Below are 18,698 nucleotides of genomic sequence, written 5' to 3'. Positions count from 1 at the left end.
TATTAAATCTCTTTTTGGATATCATTTGGTAAGTCATCGTATATTTATAATTATGTTACTTATTATATTAAATCTGTTTGTTTATATCATACTGTAAATTTTATGGCATCTACTTTTTCCTTCTTTAGTATATCCAATTTATATGGTAATATTCTTTTGAAATTATCCAATCTGAAAAATTTATTCCTCATCTTCTAAAGGGATCACCTGATCTTCTTATCCTCAATTTACCTAATAAGATTTGTATATTAATTATCTTGAAGTTAAAATTAAACTGGATTTTTTTAATGGTGTTATTTACTCAGATTCAGTAAATATCTATTCATGTTTCTCATTATTAGTATATGTCAATAGTGATGGAGGACCATCCAGCGGACACCAAGCCCGGACGTCTCCAACCACGACGAGCTGCTCGCACCGATGCTCGCGACCCGGAGTTTAAGTACTCCGCGTAAAGCATCTTATCTTCCCTTTTATTTGTTTGTTTTGTCTTTTTCGTTCTTGGATTTCATGAACTGGGCCGGTGTTGGGCCTTGTCCTTGTCCTGTTTCTTTATTTTCATTTTATTTTCAATTGTAAGGAGAGGCCGAACCATGTCTCGCGACGGTTCATCCTCCCCCACGTTCTCACTTGGCACCTATCCTCATTATATAAGGGGATAGCACGCCCAAGTGAAGGTTTGAGTCATTTGTTGAAGAAAGTTTCCAACTCTTGTCTCCACCATATCGTAGTTAGCGTGTAGAGAGGGTTGGCTAGCCTCGCCCACGTCGAGATTACTCCGTGGTTAGAGCCCGCGTCATCACGTCGAGATCACTCCGTGGCGTCGTGTTCCAACGACCCGTCGAGAACACTCCGGGTTGCTTAAAGATTCAAGAAGCTGTTCTTTTCTTGAAGCCAAGAAGCCCTCCGTCGAGATCACTCCGAAGGGTCTCAAGGATTCAAGAAAGCATCATCAATGGAGAAGCGTCGTCAACCGCCACCGTCGAGATCGCTCCGGGTACGCGTCGCCGTCGTTCCTCCCCAAGATTCCACCAACCGCCTCCAAGAACCAACACTCTACAGACCAAGAACGCCCTCTCCTTGGGAATCTTGGGTTGTTAGGCCCCAAGAAACGTCCAAGAAACCTCTTCTTGGAGGCTATCGTCCTCGCCGCCATCGCCCTCCACCAAGATCCAGCCAAGATTTGCCCAGAACTCTCCAAGATCCCTCCAAGAAGATCAAGAAACGCCCCTCTATCACAGTCTTCTTGGGTGGTTATCTTCAAGAAACCTCTTCTTGGAGGCTATCGTCCCCGCCGCCGTCATTGTCCGCCGCCGCCATTGCCCTCCACCAAGATCCAGTCACGATTCGCCCAGAACTCTCCAAGATCCCTCCAAGAAGATCAAAAAACGCCCCTCTATCACAATCTTCTTGGGTGGTTGTTTTCAAGAAACCTCTTCTTGGAGGCTATCGTCCCCGCCGCCGTCATTGTCCGCCGCCGCCATTGCCCTCCACCAAGATCCAGTCACGATTCACCCAGAACTCTCCAAGATCCCTCCAAGAAGATCAAAAAACGCCCCTCTATCACAATCTTCTTGGGTGGTTGTTTTCAAGAAACCTCTTCTTGGAGGCTATCGTCCCCGCCGCCGTTGTCGTCCACCGCCGCCATCGCCCTCCACCAAGATTCATCCAAGATTCGCCCAGAACTCTCCAAGATCCCTCCAAGAAGATCAAGAAATGCCCCTCTATCACAGTCTTATTGGGTGGTTATTTTCAAGAAACCTCTTCTTGGAGGTTATCGTCCCCGCCGCCGTCATCGTCCGTCGCCGCCATCGCCCTCCACCAAGATCCAGCCAAGATTTGCCCAGAACTCTCCAAGATCCCTCCAAGAAGATCAAGAAACGCCCCTCTATCACAGTCTTCTTGGGTGGTTATCTTCAAGAAACCTCTTCTTGGAGGCTATCGTCCCCGCCGCCATCATTGTCCGCCGCCGCCATTGCCCTCCACCAAGATCCAGTCACGATTCGCCCAGAACTCTCCAAGATCCCTCCAAGAAGATCAAAAAATGCCCCTCTATCACAATCTTCTTGGGTGGTTGTTTTCAAGAAACCTCTTCTTGGAGGCTATCGTCCCCGCCGCCGTCGTCGTCCACCGCCGCCATCGCCCTCCACCAAGATTCATCCAAGATTCACCCAGAACTCTCCAAGATCCCTCCAAGAAGATCAAGAAATGCCCCTCTATCCCAGTCTTATTGGGTGGTTATTTTCAAGAAACCTTCCACTCGGAGGTCTCGCACCATCGGCCGCCGCCGCCGTCGTCCGTCGCGATCCTGCTGTTGGCTCACTTTCATCCACCGGTCAACTACGCTGCTTCCCACGCCGTGGACTATCGTCAAATCAGGTACCTCTCTGTCTCCCCTCCATTACTTCAAGTATTATTACCTGTCTCTAGTGCCGTCTTCCGCTATCTCTTCCTCTGCCCTGCTTTATTTCGATAATCATTATAGGATAGCCACCATCATCGAGAGATAGCTTTCTTCTTTGTGGTTGAAGATTAATCGTTGATCCTTAGGCGTCGAACATCTTCGGGCTGTCAAACGCCCCTCGCTCCTTAGACATCTTAGTTGGTCCAACGGGTCATTCGGAGTTTAATCCAGATCAATATCTCATTTAGTGATTGGTATCGACTTCCATCCATGTCCGTGTTGTCTGAATATTGCTCATTTAACGGGAACTCTCTCAACTCGACATTCATTCATTTAACTACGAAACCACTCATCGTCTTTTTTTTCCTGTGATGTAATACGAGCCGATCGATCCCGGCTGTCGTCGTATTACATCAAATAGACTCAGTTCAAATTTTTGACAAAATGATATCTTGAATGATGATATAAATTCTTGACTATCTGAACGCCTGGAAGTGATTGAATATTCCAGTCGTCAAAGTTAAACCATTTTGACCATCATGATAATTTCTATGAACTGAGTCTTTGGTCTTTTGTGTTCTTTCTGAATATAATACTTGGATTTGTTGATATATTCTAAAAAAATATTTCAATTTGAATTGGTTAATTCATTATCAAGTGATATTTGACTCTGAAGGTTGATAAACTATTTGAATATTTTGAGAAAAGGTTATTTTACTATTTCCTGATATAATTGATTACTTTTATCATAATACATTTTTTATACATCTAATTAAATGATTAAGTGATAAACTTTCACTACATTACAACATAATTAGAGGTTATCAGTTCTTCCAACCTATGAACATTTAGATGTGTCAAACAGTTTTCTGATATTGTAGCTTTATCTTTTAATATTCACTTTTATTGTTTCATTTTTCATGTCTTATAAACAGGATACTGAGTATTTGTCATGACTAAACGTAAAATGGATAAATAAGACCAAGGCCAGACTGAGATAAACAAAGATTTGACTTATCTTTTGTTATAGTTGTAGGTATTTGCTAAAAAGTGAGACTAAGCCTATCATTTTCAACTATGGCATCCCATTTCCAAGAGATAGCATTACAGGTCCAAGATTATACGACTATATATATTAGTTCAACTGAAATGTTCGAAGTCTCATGAGGAAAGTGGAACACAGTGGAGAATATGAGAGCATGACAAATGGATGGGTGAATGTATATATAGATGCACACATACAGAGAGAGATAGATAAATAGAGGTCATAGATTTGGGGCTGGAGAGAGGCGTGGGTGCTCCCTACGGGTAAAAAAATATGTTCATCCTTTAAAAACAAATAAAGTAGTATTTATAATGGGTCGGTATCAAAGCTTCAGTAAGATCAGGTATTGATATTACTTTAGTCTATTGAGATAAAATATAAAAAGATAATTCACATCATGCATGATCTATGGGTTCGGGAGTTTGGGCAGGCCTAACAAAGCATGGACCATACCCGAAGCCACCCATCTACACCATTCTAGCGTCCCACCTCGTCTCCACTAGATATGTTTCCATGAGCCCCCTTTTAGCTCTGCTTGTCCAAAAAACATTTTCTCATCTGACACAAGTGAATGTAATTCATTAGGCATATCCAACTTTTAAAGCTAAATTAAGATTATCTTTATTACAAGAACTCTAGGTTTCTTTTGAGTTCACTTTAATCCTGGGAAGACATGTCACGTGTCTAAACTTGTTGGGATCTCACTAGAGAGGCCACACAGCTCATAGAACTGTCAGTAAAGTTAATGGACGGAGAGTTGACAATATGGTTTAGGACGAATGGAATGGGACAGAACGGGCTTCTACTAAGTCATCTATCGCTATTGTTTTTCTGTCCCGATACCAACATTTGGATTATGGTTCTGAGACAAACGCTGAATTGGATATCGGAAATCACATTTCCGATCAAGATGATTTGTTTATGGATTTGCTCGTCTTGATCCCCTCTTTCTATCTGTTGGTTGGATCATCAATACCAAGCCTACATTGATAGATAAAACTAATCACTAATTAGGGGTCAATGGTAATTTTTACTATTTAACCTAAGTATAAAAGCCAAATTTCGAGAGGAGGGGGTCATTCTTGATGGTGCTCTATCACAGCTGTAAGACAGAGAGGAGTTCCAGCTTGGATCAACCAATTTGGTATTTTTTCTTTGTATTTGAACTTTTAGTGTATTTTGGATGTTATTAGTCGCATTTCTTAATCATTCTTCTTGATCCCTGTCTGAACTTCTAAATCGCTTGGCTTGAACGGAATGTACAAGCCCTGACTAGGATTGAGAGGAGAAATTGAGAGATTTCCTAGCTATTCCAAGTGCATATAAAAGAAAACTATAAAAAAAACTTATAAAAAGGGTTAACATTCTAGGAGATTAAATTTTCCATTTCATTATCCAATAGAGTAGTTGTTACTGAACTTTCGAACCTAAAGAACCAACGACAACACATCTAATTTTCTTCTTAATCTCTCTAATTGAATTCTTTGATCCTTTCAATTGGATCAATTAATTCAACTTAGAGCCCTTTATTTCTTCTACTCCTCTCATCTCTTCTACCCCCCTCTCTAACCTCCTTGTCTAATTAAATTGATTTGATCTTCATTGAATATCAAATTAACTCTAATTAGGGTTGAATTATCAAGAAAATCATCAAATTGAATTCCTTACTAACTTCCCCTTGGATGATACCTTTACTTATCACTATACATCCTAAGTTAGGGTTTTACAAATTTTATTGTATAAGCTAAAATTGACAACGACAAGGGTTTAAAATTGCATAACATTCACCCCTATTTTTAGCTTATCAATTGGCGCTGGCAAGCAACGGCGCTGCGCAGTGACAATTGGTGGTGGCGGGTGCTGAAGAGCGGCCACAGACATGGTGGCGATGCATGGCAGCGAACACAACATCGGGCGCAATGGCGAGGCGCGGTGGTGGGCACAATGGTGAGGCCCGGCGGTGAGCGCAACAGGCAGAGAGCTAGACCATAGGGCAGGTTGCAGCATGGCTGCCAAAGTGGCAGTAGTGGTTGCGACTGGCGGCTACAACAGTCACGCCTAACTACTGCAGCTGCAAGTGACTGCAACACTCGTAGTGGCTGGCTGCGGCGGCCCCAACTTGCTGGCTATGACGGTTGCGGTTGGTTGTTGTGGCTGTAGCTGGCAGTGGCAGCCGCACCTACGACATGGGCGGTCGAGCGAGGCAATAATGGCAAGTGGGAGGGGCAGCAACGGCAGCGGTTGGAGCTCCAATAAAGGGGGTGGTGATTAATAGTGAGGAAAACTAGGGTTTCTGACGTTCAAAGTCGACGTAGCATTTTCATAATTTTGGGAAAAACCTAAAAAAAACACTAAATTAATATCTATATCTGGGTCTATGAATTACTTGTTGTCGGATTGTGGTATCCTAATAGTGAAGCCACTCACCATGTTACAATTGATTTAAATGCCATCTACCATTCACTTGTCTCCCATGGCTCCGATGAGCTGCAAATTTGCAATAGAACAGCTCAGACAATCCTCTCTCGTGGTGACTCAGACCTACCCTTCATTACAAAACCTCTTAAATTGCCTATCATCCTACATGTTCCATCTATTCCATTTCAGTTTATTTCAATTCAGAATCTAATAGCTGATCACCAAGTCTATTTCTTAACACTCTTGTCAAAGAAAACAATACGCGCCAAACCTGCTTAAAGGGAACACTCATTGGGCCCGATTTGCTACACCTAGAAGACCTTAGGAACTTATTGACAAAAAAACAACATTAAATATTTAGCACAATTGCCTACACTCTGTGCATTTAAATTTTGCAGAGCTTAATGGAAAAATTAGTCCTACCCTCTACTCATTGATAGCACACATTCATCATAGGTTGATATGAAATTATTTATGTGTTTTCGAGCCTAAAACGATTAAATCTATTTTTCCAAGAATATTTTAAATGCATGAAGTATTAAGTATTTTTAAGCAATTTTCTTCAATTATATTCTGAAGCAAAACATTTTTTGAGTTGAATACTGTTTTTCTTGTATTTGTTGCAATGATATTCACAAATATATGATTATTCTAAATCAAAAAATATAGTTATTTCTATTTTAGCATTATATTTACTTTTATATCAATCTATTATTAAATTTTGGATTTTAATCTTTGAGGTGTCACATGTCACCATTAATTTTTATTGGACGGTTATTACTCAGCATTTCCCCAATGATTGGCATCCCAATTACGAAAATGTGTCAGTATAACATTGCTAATCAAGATGTTATAATGCCTAATCATTGACTAATAGGTGACAAGACACATTCTTATAGGTCGATATGATGATATTTGCATACTTACTCCCATTACATGAATGATACATGCATCTTATCAGGCCTTAAATTATTAAATTTATATTTTTAGAAGGATGTTTTGGACTTGGTAAAATTTTAAGTATTTTTGGAGATTTTCTGATATTATATTCTGAAATAATTGTTTTTAAGTCCAACACATTTTTTCCAAAAATTGTTATACATTGTAGTCACAAAATTATACTTTTAAGAGCCAAACGTATATCAATTTACACTTTCTACCCATTTTAAGGATATCAATTTAAACGTATATCAACTTATAGGTCAATATGAAGGCATTTTAAGGATTAAATTTCCATTCTGCCATGTGGCATACCCTGAACACTCTACCATTGACAAATCATTATTTTCCACAACAATATAGGTAATTATTCTTTCCAAAAAAGTGCCATCATGGCATCACAAATCACAACGCCAAAATTGGCATTGACGTGACCCGTGCTGATGGGTCATCACATCACACATGATGTGTTTTTTTGTTGTATTACTACTATTATATACAATAGTAATAACAGGTTATACCTTTGTTTTTGTCTTTTTTTCTGTAGCCACAAATAGAGTGATACAAGTCTTTTTCTGTTCACAATCTTTAGGACATCCTGCCTACTTTTCTTATTGACAGTTACAGGTTCATTAAATAAATAGTGCCTCCTCTCTCATCTTGCCATTTCAATTTTATAAATTCTATGGACCGCTACTAACACAACTAAAGTCACTTTCTAGATATAGTTAAATCCCTACAATCTGCTCCTTATAGAGACCACACATACTCATCCACTAGATAGACTTATTACATGATTATTACACTAGAATTTTAACTGACTAACTCAAACTACCAATGATGTAATTTTAACCCTTAATTTTATGATTATAAGTTGCGCTGTCCGGGGAAAATTTGCTATTGGGAATGATGCAAGAGTTCAAAAAGGATGTGGAGAGGATGAGAGAGAAGCCTAATGCACAGATGGATTATCAACAAAAATATATGCATGGAAAAAATCAAGTTCTCCGTTGAGAAAAGTTCCTACTTTGTAGTCGAAGAGGGGGAACTTAGAGGGTTCCTCGACTACTCAGGGTTGTATCGATGATTCATTAAATAATGACTTCACTAAATTGTTTAAGTCGTTGAAAATTGTATAATATAAAGATGTAAATTCTGAAAGTAATGGTTCATGGAAGTAAGCATTTATGCAGATCAAGGAGACTTTTGTGAAAGCACGAATCTTACAAACCCCCAATTGGAGTCTTAAATGGGGTGGAAATCTTTATATGGTATAAATAGAATCTACTGATAGCAGAATGTCAGTGGATGCTCATGTAAATTACACTAAAGCTGGAAAGGAGTTTCTAGCCATGGTTTTTATTTTGAAAAAAATAAAACATATTTTTTTGCTATTAAAACAATTATATTTTCTGATCATGCTGCTATTATACCATTGATAAACAAGGAAGAATCCCATCTAGATTAATTAGGTGGATCTCACTTATGAAAAACTTTGATATCAAAATAAAAGAAACAGGTGGATCTGAAAACATCATTGATGATCACTTATCTTGGTTGCACATCAACACTGAATCACAGATTTGTGATTCTTTTCCTGAAGAGTATATTATGAGAGTAAACACTAGAATAACTCCAGATTTCCTCTTATAGTGAATTGCTTAGTTTCAGAATGAAACCCTAATGAATGCAGTGAGAAAAAGATAAATTTCTCACTAGATTTGCTTACACCTTGCCATAGTGAATTATTCTAATAACTAGATTTGCTTCAGAACATTGAAACCTTGTAATTTTCCTTTTAATTTTATCTTTCTTTTTGCTTTTGTTATCAGGTTCAATAAATATCTATTAATACATAGCCTATACGACTGGTGAATATGAACACGGATTTAGAAGAACAAAGAACCAAGTCATCCCATTTGAAATGATTTAAGGAATCATTATTTGTTATTTTATTTCCTCCTTGTTTTGGTAGCATTAGGGGTAATGCATGTCTTACGTTTGGGGAAGGAGAAAAAATATGGGTTACAAAAACTATTACTCCTTAATTTTTACACCATTTTGATATATGTTAAGAAAATATTTGTACCTGATAAGAGACAGGATTCTGTTGTGAATCATTGATTGCTTTTTTAATCCTAACTATTCTCTATTTTTGATACGATAGAGTGGATATAAGGGTGTAATATAGCAAAACAATATGTTTTAAGCTGTTATATCTTACACACCTTTATCATTCTTTTGAGTCATCCATCATTATCTTCTTTCTTTACCCAAAGTTAGAGAGGAGCTTAACCACATATGTTTCCTTACTACATAGTTGATATTTTGTGTTTTCTTGGAAGGAGAAGAATGACAGTTTTTTATTTTCAGGAGGGAGGAAATATTGTGAGAAATCTATATACTGATAGCCACCACTGAGGGATTGATATGGATAAGAAGTAAAAGAACAGCACTTTGATTAGAGTATCATACCCCATGAGTATGGCTTCATTAATCCTAACCAGTAGCTATTTCCAAAACCTTAAACAAGTCCATGATGTGAAATCTATCATAACATGGGTATATTCATACTTAGAAGTGTAGTTGATATCTCAAACACTTCATAATTGTGTTTCTATGTTCAAAAGGTGAATGGATAATCATCCTAGGGGTTTTTTATCCCATTCTTAAGGTACTAGCAATAATTCAAGTTGGGGGGTTAGATAACACACAATTATATAGGTCAATGATATTTACTTATCTGCATTAAAATATTTCTATATGTGTATTATTAAGGATAAAATAATTAAATGTATTTTGCAATGATGTTTTTCTTTTTGTAAATTGAAGTAATTTAGGGATTTTCCTGATATTATATTCTTAGAGAAAATATTTGTTTATATTACATTCATGAAGTTTTTTTTCAAAGCCATATAATGTATTAATTTATAATTTCTACCTTTATTTAAATTTTCAAAAATATTAAGTGATTTTCATAAGTAGCTTGCAATCATGCCCCATGGCATGATCTGAACACTGGACCATTGAGGAATCATTATTTTCCACAACAATTAATTAATCAGTTAAAAAGGTGATATAATGGCATAATAAATCGAGATGCCATAACAACCAATGACTGATAAATGTTTTATTTTGTTCAAAATCACAATGGTGATGTGGCCTAATTGAAAAAAAGAGCCATTATAATTGAAGACATGTGATGCAGAGATGAGAAAAGTCAAATATAAAATACCTATTATTTCTTATTGTTTTTTCCCTTTGACCGGTAAAAAAAGAGTAAACCCCCACTGAAATGTTACCAGACTTATGGCACGACGTGTAGACATGGCACTCACATGTGCACATGGTGCTGATGTGCCCATCTATCTGGATCATAAACCCTAAAGCAATATCTACTTCTATATGCCTTGGCACTCATCTCCTACAAGCACCATTTTCCCATTACCCTAAATTTGACATAATTTTAACCCTATATGTGAGTTTATTAATATGAAATTACTGTTTTTAATATAAAGATATGACGTGGACAAATAAGAGAAAAAGACCAGATTTTTTGCTATAATCCTAATGTCAAAAAGCAAAAGACTCAAGTTTAATAACAATTCATATTTTTTCTTAATTTCATTTTAGTGGTCAATATTTTGGGCCCTTCGTGAGACATAGGCAATCAACGTGGCCACATGGTGAATTAATAATAATTACTTTTTATTCATTTTTACTCGGCAATATTTTTAGTGCCAGCCTCATGGTAGCACATAAGCAATTCACATAGACACGTGGCACTCAAAAGGGTGGGGGAGAGTTCACATGTATATGTAGAAACCATGTGTTGAGTATTTAATTTCTGAAAAAAGATAAAGCACAAATGTGTTGTCACATTAATGACTAATGGATAAGAAAAGATGAAGCGCGGATGTGACGTATGGTGATGTGCCACCATTATACATGGTAACGCATGGCCATCTCACACACTTCCATTATAAATATTCTGATTTTTTTGTTCTTTCTTTGGTTTTATATGCATTGAAATACTTATTGTGATGGAAGCCTTTGATCGTGTTTGATGTGTTCAATTCTAGGCCAATCGTTGATAGTCATAATATAATTTAAGAGATAAACCCTACATGTTATGACAACAACAACAAAAATAATGAGAGAGAAATATTTGATTTCAATGGACAACCAGAAATTGCCCAACTTGAAGGCTTGTTCAAGGCCTTCCCCTATTTATACTAAGCGGGTATTTTTCATAAAAACCCCAAAACTTAAGCGTATTTTCCAACGTCCAAACACCATTTGCATGTGACCCTCTAAGCCCATGTATCAGTCAAGTTAGCAACTCCAGTGGCTCAATAACCTTTATTGGCCTTCCAAATTAATTAACTATATCATCATAATAGATTATGATGATATAATCAATTTCAGGTTAATTTAACCAAACCGATAGAATGAGCCTTCGACCCATGGGTGCCAAGGTACACCTCTTGCGCTATAAGATACAAAGGAGTGTGTATCGACTCACCCATGGAACCTGTTCATCATCGGTTGCCGTGTATGTATAATATCTCATCCACTTGTTGCTCATTAGACAATATAAGGAATGGTCAACTGTCAAACCCTAATCCGTCATCCGAGTTAGTAATGCGTTCAAAAATCATTGGAGAAATTTTTTCTCATATTTCACTGCCTTGGCCAACGACTTCATCGCCTAGTGTTTTTATAGCTGTCACCTCTTATACCGAGGGTGGACGATCCCATCTTGACCACTCAATCATCTTTGTTAAATTCTTGATGCACCTAAACTAAGATTGTTTATAATCTAATGATTAGAGACACATAGGTCAGAGCTAAAGTAAAACTATCGATCCACAAGAAGTCTTTGGTGTCTAAGGGCTAAGGACCACTTACACAGCCATGATGTCCATGAACCTGTTTCGTAGTTTGGTATAATGCCATTTAGGGATTCGTCAGAATCAATTCAATGAACTCTTTCAACTAAAGAACACCAAATATCTATCCTTAGTGTCTCTACACAATGGCTGTGTGACTGACCATACTCACTATAATGATTTAGGCTAAATAGTAATGTTATATCCTGATACTTCAAGGTCCGTCTTAAGTATCCTTCCAATATGAATATTTAGAAAACGTGCTTAAAGACTAGTGATCCCCGTTATACGATCTTATCATAATTCACTAAGTCTGATCATGTATTCTGGACTTCATTATAAGCATTGGGCGTGCACTATAATGAATGTGCTCTATTAATGAACATGGAACGAGAGATGAAATGTGTGATTAGCTTGCCTGCCACATATATTTCCATTAGACAAGGAGTCAAAAATTCATAGAAATTGGTTTCCATAGAGTTTTTAATTCTGCCCTAAAAGTATCAAAGGTAGCTGACCTCAATCTCCAAGACAGTTCTACGGTACTGATTATCACATGATTTAAAACCCTACATGTAAAAACACTCTAAAAGCTCCGCACATGTGATTTCTGTTGTATAGAATTCGCATTTCTTCTTTCCTTTTTTTTACTCTCTCTTTCTCCTCCGTTTTTTAGTTCTTCACACTACCTTGTGAATTGTACAATGGATATGTTCGCACAACCCTTGGAAAGTGGGTTTTGCATAGAAACGTGAAAAAAGCAGGCACAATTATGTTCACTAAAGCAACCCAAACTTATGTGAGTTCTGAGGTGTCTAATACAACACTATACGTGCATCTCAACCCCCAATATCAACAGCGCTTGACAACTTTGGCATTGTAGTCCATATAACTCTAATTATAAAGTCAGATTTAATTTCCTTTGAATTAACCAAAAGCTAATGGAATTGATACTTTGAGGAGAGAATAAATTAAAATTTAATCAAGAGTTATGGTATAAAGAGTAGTAGATGGGAAGTTGATAAATATGTATTGACTCAGACAGACTGCTTAGATTAAATTATTCCCTTATTTTTTGTTTATGGAATTTGAGTTTTTTGTAATTTTTGGGCATTTAAAAAACAATAAACTTCCTGATTATTTTTTAACATTGTAACGAGGCTATTTCATGTCTTTCATATTACATTTACAAACCTACCCACCTAAACAATGTCACAAATATTATATAGAATTTTACAAACCTCTTTGTGAAGTAACCCCATTAGACTGTTAAATAAATATGGTTTTTTAAATGAAATCAATATTATATAATTAATATATATACTACATTTGAGTCTAAAAAAATATTGGTCAAATTTTACTAAATTATAATGTGATAAGGAGTGCTTATCCTGCCAAATGTTGTCAAATAATTTTTCATGAACTGATTTATATGTACCTGACTTTCTTCTGGGATAAAGAATTTTCCAATACCTTTTGTTCTTACTTTTTGTGATCCACTCCCTGTCCTTGATTGGATGTCTTCATTGGGAAGTGAGTTAAGGAAAAAAATGTTTCTATCATTTATGTACCCCAAAACTCAAGCATTAGCATATTAGAGAAATATGTTGGAAAACCAATATCTCAAGAGAAGAAAGAAATTACAAAACTAAACTAAGGAATTTGTATATGAAATCTAAAGACCAAGACAAATTAGCTCAAAATTTGCATGTTTCTGTGATTTTAATTTTATTTTATATATTAACAGTAATTGATGTATACAAGTTATGGTACAATGGTATTCTTGTACTGTGGTACATGCATTTAGAGTACATTCAATAATATAATGCCACATATATGTGAAAAGTTGCAGATAAACCTTCAAACACACATTTACATATGCGCATATTCAAGATAAATCCAGATGACAAATCCTTCTTCTGCGGTAAAAATGCTCACATCTAATTTTTTAAATAATCAAAAGTATATGGACTAAATTATATCAATTAATTTGAACTTCATAAATAATAACAATGTCTTCTAAATTAGTTTCAAATGCCTCAATATAATAAAAGAGAAGCTGACTTGAAATGTTTTTAGTATTTAAGTAATTACCATGAAATATTGCTTTGTATGGACTGAAATTATTTATATAATGATGTACTCACTGGAAATAAAGATTTTCCTAAAATATGGGCCCAATCAAAATAGAAGATTTTTAAAAATTAATTAAATCTCAATACTCCAGGATAATGAGATATAATCTGCACATTTGGTCTCACAATCAGTTTTTTAGAAATCAACTTAGACACTTCGTTAATATAAATAACAATTAATGTGGTGAGGAAAATCATTATTATAGGCTTTTTATAAACGAGAATTAGAAAGTATCCAAGAAAACTGACAAAATGGTGTTATGAAATGAATTCATAACGAAATTGTGTATATGTCATATTATGTAAATATTGTTTTATGATATGTTTTTGAAACCAGTAAAGCTAACCAAATAAAAATAAAAACTATGATTGGTAGATTTCTGTACACACAAACTAAAAGTAATGTAGTATATTGTTTACTTAATATGATATGTTTATATGAATGATAAATAACATTTTTTATTTTCAAAATGTTACTAACAAATAAGAAAAGGTTAAATTTTAAAAATATATTGTTCAAACACGGTTGGTCCTCACAATTGAAAATTAATTGTAATCTAAAATTTTGTATTGTTTGGTGAAATATTAGGGTTTCATATAGATTCGAGTATCCTTATTGTTGTACTCAATATTTCCTAAAAGGATCCATACGAAATAAAATTATGTAACTAGAATACTTTAATATATTTCATATTTTGTACATAACTGAGAATTTTTAAAATGTATATGTTTAGTGCATAATTCATCATCTTAAATGTGAAACTCACATAATAAGATTTTATTGGAAAATAAATGGGCCAATAAATCAAAAAAACCTTCAAAAATTTATCCATAAAAATTAAATAAATAAATTGAGAAAATATGCCAAACCTTTAAAAGCCATGAGTTATAATATTGATGTAACGGTAAGCTATTTAAAAATATATTTTACAATGAAGTCATCGTGCCTAATCTTTTGGGAGAAAACTCTTGGAAGACCATTTTACTTCTCTTCATTTTTTATCCATAGAAATGTTAAGATATTGAATACAAGCACATCACACTGAAAAGACTATAAACTTCTAAAAGAAATAAACCATTTTCAAGTATATTGTAGAATTTTCAAAGTGATAACCATAACTGCATCAAGGGGTCTTAATGTATCATCATGGATTAATAGTTTACATAACTTGTCCAATTAAAACATCATTTCAATCCTAGTTCATGCCTTCAATGTTATGATCTAATACCAGTTTCATAAAATATATTACTTGACATAATTTCTTAATTTAATTGGTATAAATTTTAAGATTTTTCATGGGAAAAGATACACTGATATTCAATTAGGGATACCTACATGAATGAGCCATTTGCACGTTAAGATAGATGTGTCATCTTGTATGAATCGTTCAATCTTGAACTTTTTAATTTTAATGGTCTGGTGTGTGCCTATGATTGGAGAACTTAAATATATCTTAAGAGACTTTGAAATAAGGTTGACGTATGAATATCAAAGGTCATCTCTAGATAAGCTCATTCTAACATGTTTTTGTTTCCTTATAATGTTATTTTTTTTCTAGAATTTCCAATAAATTGAAGTTATTTTAAGATTTACAACCACACATCTCGCATGCTATAAATTAATTTTTTTACAAAGTAATTTATTTTCAACAAGGGAAAAATTAATCTATTGTCTTCATTAATTTGAACTGTTCTCATAGCTTGCATCAATTCGAAACCTATATCTTTGTGAACCATCTTTGCGAACTTCCGCCAAAGTATCAAATAATTGAATAAACTAAATAATTTTTTTTGCAATTCCCTTGGTTTCATTTCTCGGTGACAATGAAATATGTGGTTAAATTTCAATGGTCTGGTTTGTGCTGATGATTGGAGAACTTAATTATATCTTAAGAGACTTTGATATAAGGTTCAGGTATGAAGATCAAAGGTCATCTCTAGATAAGCTCATTCTAACATGTTTTTGCTTCCTTAATATTTTAATTTTTTTCGAGAATTTCCAATAAATTGGAGTTCTTTTAATCTTTATAACCACACATCTCGCATACCATAAATTAAACAAAGTTACAAACTAATTTATTTTCAACAAGGGAAATATTAATCTAGTGTCTTCGTTAATTTGAACTGTTCTCATAGATTGTATAAATTCAAAATCTATATTTTTGTGAACCATCTTTACGAACTTCCACCCAAGTATCTAGAAATTTTATAAGAACACAAATAATTAAATAAACTAAATAAATGGTTTTGCGTTTCCGTTGGTTTCATTTAGTATGCAAAGGATACTAAAATTTTGATGAAAATAGTAGCTATATCGGTGACTTCTCAAATTGGAACTGAAAATGAAAACAGTTTTAAAATAAAATGGAACATAACTCACTTTGACAACCTCTAATAATGATAAAATAAATTAATTCGCTGTGAATAGATTCTCCTGGAAGGATATTTACATCGAAATTACTTCTCTCCGACGATGGCAAATATCTTTACAAAAGGTACAAAGCTTCAATTTGGAAATCCTATAATGTTGGTAAAACGTCAACTTCAAGTACTATGAATTAGACGTGTTCACTTAAAATAAACAGCACACTGTAGTTTTAGATGGAATCAACAAAGGATATGCAGGAGAAGCATCCTGAAAGTGGAAAGTCATCATCCATAAATCTAATAGTTTATCCAACGTCAATATTTAAATACCATGGATAGTCAACCAAAAGAATGTCACAATACAAATGTTCACCGAGCTCATTATTTTTCTATGTTATTTTTACTGCAAAGGCCCCGCTCTTTCTCCTTCTTGAAACGTTAACTTTTCTGGGTATTGAAGACGAGGCCGGTCAATGTAGAGGCTAGGAACAGCAACTCCACGCGCTAAATAATGAACAATCAAAATGCTCTAATATATATCACAAGTTAAAAGAATACAACTGGATATCAACATAAGTAGATAATTAGAACGGAACCAGTGATAAAAATAGATGTGACTTTATGTACCTCACAGTTTTTAGAGCGAGAGACAGAGAAAGAGAGGTATCTTTGGATATCTTAAAACAGGACAGAGAGATAGAGAGAGAGAGAGAGAGATAAAGAGACACAGAGAGAGAGATAAAGAGAAAGCGATAAACAGTGACAGAGAGAGAGAGAGGGAGACAAAGAAAAAGAGAGATACATAGACAGAGAGAGAGAGACAAAGAAAAAGAGAGATACATAGACAGAGAGAGAAAGACAAAGAAAAAGAGAGACACAGAGACAGAGAGAGAAAGACAAAGAAAAAGAGAGACACAGAGACAGAGAGAGAAAGACAAAGAAAAAGAGAGAGTTACAGAGAAAGAGAGAGAAAGACACAAAGAAAAAGTGAGATACATAGACAGAGAGAGAAAGACACAAAGAAAAAGAGAGATACAGAGACATAGATAGAAAGAGACAAAGAAAAAGAGAGATACAGAGACAGAGAGGGAGACAGAGAGAGAAAGAGACAAAGAAAAAGAGAGATATAGAAACAGAGAGAGAGAGAGAAAGAGAGAGAGATAAAGAGAAAACGAGATACAGAGGAAGAGAGAGACAGAGAGAGAGAGGTAAAGAAAAAGAGATACAGAGACAGTGAGAGAGAGAAAGAGAGGGAGAGAGATAAAGAGAAAGCGAGATACAGAGACATTGAGAGAAAGAGATAAAGAGAAAGCGAGATACAGAGACAGTGAGAGAAAGAGAGAGAGAGTTCAGAGAAAGCGAGATACGGTCACAGTAAGCGATAGAGAGGGAGAGAGACATAAAGAGAAAGAGAGATACATAGATGGAGAGAGAAAGAGAGAGAGAGATACAGAGATGGAGAGAGAAAGAGAGAGAGATACACAGATGGAGAGAAAGAGAGAGAGAGAGAGAGATACAGCGATGGAGAGAGAAAGAGAGAGAGATACAGAGACGGAGAGAGAAAGAGAGAAAGATACAGAGACGGAGAGAGAAAGAGAGAGAGATACAGAGACGGAGAGAGAAAGAGAGAGAGATACAGAGACAGAGAGAGAAAGAGAGAAAGATACAGAGACAGAGAGAAAGAGAGAGAGATATGCAGGGACAGAGAGAGAAAGAGAGAGAGAGATATACAGAGACAGAGAGAGAAAGAGAGAGAGATACAGAGTCAGAGAGAGAAAGAGAGAGACAGAGAGAGAAAGAGAGAGAGATATTATACAGAGACAGAGAGAAAGAGAGAGACAGAGAGAGATATTATACAGAGACAGAGAGAAAGAGAGAGACAGAGAGAGATATACAGAGACAGAGAGAAAGAGAGAGAGAGAGATACAGGGACAGCGAGAAAGAGAGAAAGACATACAGAGAAAGAGAGAGAAAGAGAGAGTGTGAGAGAGACAGAGAGAGAGAGAGAGGATATAAGTGTACCCAGTAGCACACGTTCGGCGGCGGCTAAGGGATTCTCAAACACGAGAGGATGTAGGATCGGCAATGCGCGCACATGCATCGACAGCTCGATATATGACGCATTGGCATGTGAAAGAACATGAAGCATCTTCCACGGACAGGCCCACATTCCGATTCTCCGTCGGAGATAATAACAATGCATTTATTCACATGCATCAATCTTTTAATTTTCGCATTCTTTCTTGAAACGTCCATCTATTGACTGATACGGGCTAACTAAAGAATCTGCCTGACAGCCTATCCAGCAACGTATCAACATCCGTATTCAAATGCGGATCCATCTGTCTCTCCCATTCTATGTGTATGCGTGTATGTCGATATATATATATATAGACGCATCTATATAAATATTTATCAAAACAATTTGTCTTTCTTTTTTGTAGACAAAGTCTGGGTTTCTTTATGGTTTCCATTTGGCACGGAGGTTTCAAGATGTG

General features: G+C 35.7%; 1 long non-coding RNA gene across 1 annotated transcript; it reads right to left on the bottom strand.

The window, feature by feature from the left end:
- Positions 1 to 16,545: 16,545 nt before the first annotated feature.
- On the bottom strand, positions 16,546 to 18,452 carry LOC144709667 (uncharacterized). Its single transcript, XR_013583077.1, has 2 exons — positions 18,223 to 18,452; positions 16,546 to 16,704 (listed from the first exon to the last, which is right to left on the bottom strand). It is a non-coding gene; the product is annotated as an uncharacterized LOC144709667 (long non-coding RNA).
- Between the last annotated feature and the right edge of the window lie 246 nt (positions 18,453 to 18,698).

The sequence above is a fragment of the Wolffia australiana genome, chromosome 11, assembly GCF_029677425.1.
Source record: "Wolffia australiana isolate 7733 chromosome 11, ASM2967742v1".
In the NCBI taxonomy this organism is placed as follows: Eukaryota; Viridiplantae; Streptophyta; class Magnoliopsida; order Alismatales; family Araceae; genus Wolffia; species Wolffia australiana.
This window is presented reverse-complemented; position numbering and strand designations above follow the sequence as displayed.